Below are 10,214 nucleotides of genomic sequence, written 5' to 3'. Positions count from 1 at the left end.
CTGAAATAAGAACCTTATATATTAACAATATAAGGTCAGCAAGTTAATTCCTTGAAGCTGGAGCAGTTATGAAAATAAAAGCAATGAAATAAAATTTACCTCTGTTGATAAGTTAAGAAAAATGTATTTCAGCTTCATTATGTGGATTACATAACCTAACTTTTCAAAGACTTACTTAGAAGGTATTTGAAGACGATCCAAATTTTCCCATTATCTTCTTATAAGATGTCTAGACTGTGCTTATGTATCAAACTTAAACAAAGTTTGCTTTTTGTGTAGTGGTGGGACTGAAGATAATAGCAAGCCCAAATTCTAGCCACCAAACATGCACCTCCTCACGTAGTGACAGAAAAGTAGAATTAAGAAAATTTTTCATTTAAAGTAACTGACACAGCTGCTGACACTGATGATTGCATGATCACTTCCCATACTTTTAATAGCATTGTAGAAACAGACACTATCAATAGAGAAAATATGTTATCTTCTTAAATACATAATTTTATCATAAAGATTAAAGAAACCTTACTTTAGGACAGTCATTGCATGTCTATGCAACATTAATCTACTTGATGTTATGAGAAATATATTGAATTACAGAGGATAAGCATAAACGAAGAAATTCCCAGACCAAATTTCTCCGAGACAAAATACAGAAGAAAGTGAGAAAAGAAAAAGTAGTTGTACAACAGGTGTCATCCCTACAGGACGACAGTCATAACGTAGACACTGCTCCTCAGTGCACCTATTGTATCAGTTCACCATCCCCACACACACACACACACACACACACACACACAGTAAATGAGTGCTGCTGATCCATGACTTTACAGACATGGACTTTTAAGGGTGGTCGTTTGAGGCATTTTAAGTGCCTCTCTTATGTGTATTTGCACAAACTTTGTTGAGGTTTGATACATAAACGGAGTCTAGACATCTTATGAGAAGATACTGAGAAAATTTTGATTGTCTTCAAATGCCTTATAGGTAAGTCTTTGAAAGGTTGGGTTATACAGGCAGTCCCCGGGTTACAGCAGGGATCCGTTCCCAGCAGGGCGCTATAAGCCGAAAATCGCCTCAACCCAAATCATTATAATTACAGAGCTGTAGAGCAGGTTAACAGTGCCGTGAGGCAAGCGCCTTAAGTCCAGACCGACTTAACCCGGAACATGATGTAACCCGGGGACTGCCTATAGACCACATAATAAAGTGGAAATACACTTTCTCTTAATCTATTAACTGAGGTAAATTTAAATTCTTTGCTTTTATTTTTTTGACCGCCCCAGGTTAAAGGAATTAAATTACTGGCCTGGTATTGTTAATATATAAGGTTCTTTATTTCAGAGAGAAGACCAAGGTGCCGATTTATCTTACTTGTCATGGCTACCAACACAAATCCTGCCACAAACCCTTCTTGCTTGGGAAAGTGGACCCACAGAACATTACTTTTACACTTCTGACTAAAGAGTTAGAAGTGTAAAAGTAATGAAAATTTTAGTATGAGCCTCATTAGAAACACTGTAGGGGTTTGCGATGGATCTTCTCTTACAACTAGCTAATCTCATATCTTTTGCTTATATCTTGATAACTTAGAGCAAAAGCCTATTTCTTGAAGGATCTCATGTGATCATGGCTCCCCTCATCTTATCTCTGCTTTCTTGGGGAAGGTCATGTCCCTCACTCATATTCTTTGGATTGTCTTCAGGAAATATCTGTTTATTAAAAGGTTGTGGCCAATGTGATCTGACACTCTTTGTGCCCTTTGGTTTGTTGGATTAAGATTCAATTAAAGCTTTAGCAACAATGTCTCAAGATTTGTTCAGTTCTAAGCTGGGAAATAGGTTCTAACTTTGCCATACAAAATTAAGTACTATCAGTACAGTTTTATGACTTGGATTGATGGAGCTTGGAGCAGTAAGGAGGCAGAATTAGCTAACTGAATCAGAACTTTTCTTCCACCTTAATCTATACCATATACATACAGTTTTTGGGTATGGCAGCCATCCAGTCCCCGTGCACCATAGGACCATCTTGTCTTTACAACTACTGGCAATCATCATCCTGGATAGTACTAGGAATCTTGGAGATATCTCAGGATCTTTGAAGTAATTGATTTTGATACCAACTTTATTGGCATCCATGTAGACAAAATTCTCAGAGTTACACATTGCCCTTAACATAGGTAGTAAGTCAGCATTAGAGAAATAAGAGGTTTGTACAGTTTATATGGCCAAATACGTACATAGCTTAACCCTTTTTTTTTCCATAAATATTTACTGGGTATGCCCTCCTCCCCCAACCCCTCTGATTGATTTTTGCCTTGCTGGCAAATCAGCTTGATAAGACAACCTATGATAATGAGATGAAGTGAGTAATGAGGCCCAGCTAGCCAGAGGCACTGTCCTCAAAGAAAGGTTTAAGACATCTTTTGGAGGCTAGGTTTTTTTAGCCATGAGCATCTCCCTGTTGCAGTGACCATAACATGAAATAAGGAGTATGTATTTATGAAATAGATTTTGTTGATTTGTGTATTTTACATAACATATTTGAAAATCTGAATGCCGTAATTTAGCTCACCAATTAAATAATAACCTATTAAATAAACAAGTATTTCATGAGATGTGAAGGTTGAGGTGCTTTGTCTGTAAATATGAATAAATATATGTTGTATATTTGCACATTGTGGTCTTGGTGATATAATATTATGCATGTATGGATTGCAAATTTACACTATTGGGCTTTCATACTTATCAGTCCGAGACTGAATGTCAGATCTTAGGATATAATGAGCAAAGCTCTGGCTAGAATATAGATGAGACACTTACCAATATGGGGCGTTCCTTGTCCGCCTGCCAAGAAGCTCTTGTGTCTTTGCTTACTCAGGATAGAGGCATATGTATATAGTGAAACATGTCAACTGGTGTTGCCTGTGTTTCACATTGTAATTTTTATTTGGTTGTCTTTGTTAAAGTTCTAAGCATCCACAGTTATTAAAAGATATGTATTTTAATTGGGGGCCAGGTTTTTTCTTGTAACTAAGTATCATATACAACCACTGTTTCTACAATAAAACCAGTTTTCATACAAATCCCTTAATCATGATTGGCATCCACTGTGCTGAACACATCCAGGTGTGCCAGTATGAAACATTGCAAAGAAAAATCCTACTGCGCTTGCCAGGCCAGCTTCACGAAATAGCTGATTCATAATGTAAAAGGGAGAGAAATGCAGATAAGCCCAAGTTAAGGAACTAGCTCCGAGATATTCAGCCTCAGAAAACTGATGATGGATTTGGCCAACTTCCATGAACCCAAGAGAGTACACTCCTAACACAAAGGACCCAACAACTGGTACTCTAGGGTGTGCACAGATAAATAAATTAGAATCATGAAGAGATAGGGTTGAACGATCTGCACTGTGATGGGTCTCGACAATGCACATCAGGAGTTTTGTGAGTGACATAGCAAAGATGAAATTAGGAAAGATAATGCGACAATGGTGAGTGACTGCTGAAAGAAAAACAGAGCTCCAAATAAGATGAAAGGGGCCATACCCTATGAACCTTGATTCTTAACCTAGCAAGGCCCTCTCTGGATGCACAAAATAATATATGAAAAAACCTATTGAAGTCAATGGAGATAGAATTTATAAGCAGTAACCAACAAGAGGGTAGATGACAACAGGAATTCATTTATGGCCTCCACTAGCAATGATACATAGAATACAATCAAGATCTGTGCTGACTAGATAAAGATTATTATAAACAGAGACCTGGGCCTCAATGCAGAATACATAGTATAGTTGACAAGGCTGATTTAGCACTGGAGTTGATGAGAGTTGCCCTGGTAGTAGATGTTAACTCCTCTCCCAATTTGTGCACTGAGGTCTCTGGAAATAGATCAAAAGCATGGGATACAAGACATGGAGGAAGTAAAGCTTTGTATTCAACAGTAAATTAGAGAGGACATGTGAGGTTACAATTCTCCTCTTCATCATTTTTGTTCGCAAGAGATAAGGAGAGATGATTCCGTTTCACCTCCAGAAAGGAGAGTAAGATGTCTCAATTTAAAGGATTATTGTTTTGGAGACCAGTCTGCTCAGAACTAGCTAGGATTCATCCTAACAATAGACCTTGTCATGAAGAAGCCAGCTAACTTTGAACCTTTTCATCAAAGAGCTTCTTAGCAGCACACACCAAGTCACAGACCTGGTCATTCAGGTACTGGATGGATGTGAGCCACGTCAGGAAATACATACCCAGCTAGATGACTGGAAGTAGGTCATCAGTCATCAGGGTTGTAGAACACGTTAACCTCACTTTACCTGGAAAATGTTGGAACTAGGAATAGAATGCCAATAAAAGGTCAGATGTCAAATGAGCCAGTAGGAAACATGATAGGTTTGCATCTGTGAAACAAACGTTTTTATATTAATTTTATATTTCTTTCTGGTTTGGGACAGGAGCTTTATATGTAATTGCTGATGATTTTACATTTCAAAAAGTGTTATCCTACTTTATGTATACCATGTAAAAAATTTAAGTCAAAAGGTCATTGGAGTTGTTTTTTGGTTCATGGATTTAATTTCTCCCCATTTAAGCATTATGTTGGTAAATATGTAGCTAAAGCCATGTTTTATGTTGCATTTTTGAGATTATGTTGATTGTTGCATGTTTCTTAATAATTGCTTAGCTGCTTTCTTTTTTTTCAATCACTTCTTAGCTGAGAGCAGAATCATTTCATCTCAGAGACGTGAGTAGGATTGTACGTGTTTTTTGCATGTTATACAGTGCAGTAGTTGCTTTACGCTTTGTTTCTTTCGTATTATTTCATCAGTTCAGAAGTATTTATAACGTATCTGATTGTTTAGGTAGGTAGTGGTAAAGTGATGGTGGTTGCTTAAAATTTTGGACATGTTTGTTTGTTGCAAATGTCTTGCACTCCCATGGAGAGCTCTGGATCTTGTATGTTACTTATTTTAAATTCAGGTTGTCGTGGGTTAGAAAGGAGGAATAGTTATGATGGTGAGGGAATTCTCATAAAACTTTATTATGCCTCCGTTGACCTGAATATTGAATTATATATCTGGTTTTCATTCCATTGATCTAGGCTAGTCAGTTTATATGGAGAGAAATGAACCAAATGATCAAAGTGATAAGTGCTTTGTTAAGTATGTACCTTCATTTTATGATAGAAAATAGGAGAGCCTCAAAAGGATCTCTCTCTCTCTCTCTCTCTCTCTCTCTCTTCTCTCTCTCTCTCTCTCTCTCTCTCTCCAGGTTACATCTAAGAGTAAGTACTGCTACTATACATAGCTTTGTATTGCAATCATTCACAACTAACTTTCATTTCCCAGGGAGCAATGATAGTGTAACATATGTGAAATTGTAGTTTTGTGTTCATTGAACTTCAAAAGTTGTTTTAAGAATTTAATTTCCTGTTAAGTACATGCTGTAAACAGTAAATTTTGTTTCCTGATATCGCATACAGGCAGTGCCCGGGTTACAACGAGGGTTCCGTTCTTGAGACACATTGTAAGCCGAAAATCGTCGTAAGCTGGAACATCATAAAAAAATCCTAAGAAAAACCTTACTTTTAATGCTTTGGATGCATTGAAAACTATGTAAACTGCATTCTTATTGAATTTTTCATCACAAAAACCTTCAAATATTGATTATTTTGCATTTTTGGTGTCATATTTCATCTGCCAGATCAGTGTTGTAGGCGTCGTAACCCTGGAACATGTATCATAACCCTGGAAATAATTTCTGATGAATGTAATTGAAAAGCGTCTTAACCTTGGAACGTTGTAAGCCAAATCCGTCGTAACCCGGGGACTGCCTGTATTTGCTAATTTAGTTTTCATAGTGTGATACAGTTTCATAATATACTTGATTGTATACTAGTAGGTTTAGAACATGTCTTTACAGACTTCACTTTAAAATAGATATGTATATCTTTTAAAATTTTCAGTTTCATACGTTCAACTTACCTGTCAGATATATACTTAGCTATAGACTCCGTCGTCCCCGATAGAAATTCGAGTTTCGCGGCACACGCTACGGGTAGGTAGGTCAGGTGATCTACCGGCCTGCCGCTGGGTGGCAGGAATAGGAACTATTACCTTCTAAGGACAGATTTTCTCTATCGTTTGGAATGTACACATACGTTTACGGTTCCTCCTGATTTGATTTTCGTGTTTCATCGCCATCGATCTTCTGGGCTGTCTTTTGCAGGGAAGTACTGGGTCTTTGGTTCGGCATACGCTTTTATTAACTTTTTAATGAATTTCGCTTCGAAATTTCGAAGAAAATACTAAGTGAAACTACCGAAATTATCGGTAGACACTCACATAGTTTGCAATAAAGGAATTATTAATATTTATTCATTATTACATGTAATAAAGGTTACAACTTTATTGAGGAAATATTAAACTCTAATTTCCTACTTTAGGAAGTCAGAAAAGCATATAACTAGATACGCTTTTACTTTTAAACTTTAACTTTAAGCTTTATGCGTTTGTGCTAACGAGCAGTTAGAGTATTAGCAAGTACTAGTTAGTTTGTGGCATCCTCATCACCTTCTTACTCCACAGACAAGAAAACTACAAATTTATCATATGCAAATGTGAAGATAATGGATGTAGCTCAAAAGCGAGCTCTTAAAAGGTAAGAAGTGAATATAGTGTTCCACATTGAAGTGCGAGGGTGCGTCTGATCGGCTCTGTCTTGCTCCCAGTCTAGACCTCTTCCAAACTCACAAGCCCAGAGGAGAAGAAGAATGTCGAAAGCCGCACGGATTGGTTTTCAGAGAATCCCCACCGATCAGGCGTCCCCTCGGCAGACTCTGCAGAACGTCCCAGACTGCCAAGTTCGCCATTGGAAAGGCTCCTAAACAGTGGAGGGTGCGTTCCGATCGGCTCTGTCTCGCTCTCAGGCCTAGACCTCTTCCAAGCTCACAAGCCCAGAGGAGAAGGAATGTCGAAAGCCATTAAGGAGGTTTCAGAGAATCCCCAACGGGCTCGGGCGTCCCTCGGCAGGATCTGTAGTAGCGTCCCAGAACTGCAAGGATAGCCGTTGGAAAGGCATCCTAAAACAGTGTTTTTTCGTCATCCGAGTCTTCATCGAAAGGAAAATAGGGTGGAGTTCTCACAAGCTGTCGAGACCTTCTAAAAGATCGTGGAAATCGCCAGCTTGGGATTCTATCCCGGAAAGTTTTCCGGAACGCTATCCACCTGAGAAGAAGAAAGACATTTATTCATTAAATCCTCCTTCCCCTAGATCGGATATGGAGAAAGAAGACGACTCTACGAAGATCCAAGGAGAAAGGCAACAGTAGATATCTTTGTTAATAGAAGTTTTGAAGAAGGATCCTCCCAGGAGAAAGGATCTCTTCCTTCCCGTTAAGAAATCTTGTCCGATAGAAGTCTTTGACAGCTCGGACGAGGCGGCCAGGCGCAAATTGCCGACAAGGCGAGAGGATTCTAAAGAGGTGCCTGAAGCGGCTGAAATGAGGCACAAAGCGCCTGAAACGAGACGCAAAGAGCCTGAGGCGCCTGAAACGAGGCGCAAAGCTCCTGAAGCGCCTGAAATGAGGCGCAAAGCACCTGAAGCGCCTGAACTGAGGCGCTAAGTGCCTGAAGCGCCTGAAACGAGGCGAAAAGCGCCTGAAACGAGGCGCAAAGCGCCTGAAGCGCCTGAAACGAGGCGTGTTTTTTCCCCCCCCCCCAAGCGCCTGAAACGAGGCGCAAAGCGCCTGAAACCTCTGAAGCGCCTGAAATGAGGCGCAAAGCGCCTGAAACTATAAACCAGGATCTTCATTGGAGATGGAGTTAGAGCCTGATTCTGCGAAAGGTGAAAGACATTCGAGGCCTTCTTCTGATAAGGACGGGAGTTGTCGCACAAGCGACCGTCGCCCTTCTCAGGATAGTCTTAATGCAAGTAAAGGCAAGAGCAAGATCGGCTTTTTTCCTGGCGGGGACTAACGATGTCGCAACAGCGGCTGTAGCCTTGTCAGGTTAGAATCGGTACTGCTAAAAGCTCTTCACCTTACGAAAGCAGGCGCTCTCCTCCGGTTGCTCATTCTTCTCCCAACTTGATGGACAGGAAATGGAAGATAGATCGGAATTGGAAACCTTTTTTATTGGAAAAAATTAGTTCATTACTGATAAGACTATATTAAAATCTTCCCCCTTCTAAAATAATGCAACCAACCATTTACAGAAAGAGTGGCAATCATCTGCAAATTAAACAAGATTCGTACGAGCTCTCATTCATTGATTAGAGGCTCTTCCAAATAACAGAGGCGTAGAATACGGCCTTATATCCAAGAGAATAAAAATTTGAGGGATTCTCTTCGATCCTAGAGTTTTCATTGCGATCTCTTTCGACTAATACTAATTCGTGTTTATTGACGAAAAGAACGAAGAGGGCAAGATTTTCATTATCCCTCTGAATCGGAGAGGAAAGAATGTAGTAGCAAGACTTGCTGTATACGACTACTGAATGACAAGTCATATACGCATACCAGAGTTGCCTTTGTGGTTCGCTACAGAATTATCTATATCCTTACAGGATTTTCCTGGTAAGGACTTCCCTTAAAAGGTTTGTTACGACAATACCTACTCAGCTTCCGGTATTAACAAAGGATTGTTTGGCTTAAATTTGCATTATTAAGAGCTTCCTTAGGCTCGAGAATAATTTTATTATATTCCTTCATTGAATGAAGGAACTGGCAACTCATGATGAATGCAGTCAGGCAGCGAGCGAGACTGCCGGGCTGTCATTCTAAGGCCAATACAGTACCATCCGGTTCTCGGTCATGACCAGTCGTTTACATCTCTCTCTCCAACGGGATCGAATGGTTAACCGTATATTCCCCCTACAATCATGGACTTAGTCTCGAATGGAGGGAATAGTTAAGCTAACATAAATAAAATATTGTCTGCCTTTTGCTAAGAAGCTTTCAATAAGAAAGATATTATAACCTTTCAATGCTGTTTACTGTAGGTAACATTATTAAAGGATTCTAACGCAGCAGAACATTATATTATATAATGCTCTCATGCTTACGAAAGCATGGCTTATTAGAATACATGCTTAGTGAGAAGATGTATGTAGGAGAGAATTCACTTTAAGACTACGGTATGGTCAAGTCTTTCGAGAAACACACACAACCTTTTTAGAATCGGATATTGCTCAAGAGAAGATGGATGAGTGGGATGGGAAACATTCTCTTCGTGGCAGAAATGGTTTCCCTGAATGGACTATACTACGTATATAAGAGTTTTTTCCTACTAAGAACGGAATTAACATGTGAAAGGAGGTCGGGTACCATAAAGGCACAGATGTTCTGGCACATAACATAAAGAGAATTAGAAGAAAGCGCCAGCCGGGCGCAAAGTGCTAGAAGCACCAACCTGGCGCAGAAGCTCCAGCCTGGCGCAATGGGCCAAGAGCACCATCCAAGATATTTTCTCGTTTTAGCGAGTTATTAACCTAAGAATCCAGTAGCCTCTCGGACAACAGGCTCGGTAACGCCAAGATTCGTTCCTGATTTAGTTACCCTTTTAATCACTTAGGCCAATTCCACGACTCTCTCATATCGCAAAGAGCATCGAGAATCTCTTTTTTCGCTCCTGTTCGTGTTAAAAAAAAGAGAACCTATTTGGGAAACAGACAGGGAACGTAACGATCCTTAAGAGGTTCGATGCAAGATTTTGCATGTCCGTGAGAACCTTCTCAATCGACGATAATAACTGTTAACGTATGTCTAACATTTATTGGAAGGAGTTGTTAGAACCTGGGGAAAGTCTTCTTCATAGATCTCTTAGCAAGGTAGAAGACGAACAGGCTTCCTATAGACTGCTTCCTTCTCCTCGAACCAAGGGAGGTAGCAATATACGCCATCTTTATTTTATAGAAAGGGGAATAAACTTTAGTATTTTTTCCCCTTAATATAAATATAAATTCTTTACAGAATTTAAGATAAAGGGCGTCAAAGAAAGAGAGGATAATACTGTATGCCTCATTTTGGCCTCAGAGAGGTTGGATTCACAGAGGTCACGTTCTTCTCACAGCATGTTTTTGGAAGTCTTTTCCAAGAGAGTCTGGATATTCTATCAGCATCTATTATAAAATGGACCTTAACAACCTCTCCACTCTGAGTCTGTCTGCATGCAGACTGACCAGAAGTGGACATGAATGAGAGGATTTTTCA

This window comes from Macrobrachium nipponense, chromosome 24 (genome assembly GCF_015104395.2).
Source record: "Macrobrachium nipponense isolate FS-2020 chromosome 24, ASM1510439v2, whole genome shotgun sequence".
NCBI classification, from domain to species: domain Eukaryota; kingdom Metazoa; phylum Arthropoda; class Malacostraca; order Decapoda; family Palaemonidae; genus Macrobrachium; species Macrobrachium nipponense.
Note: the sequence above shows the minus strand (reverse complement) of the source record.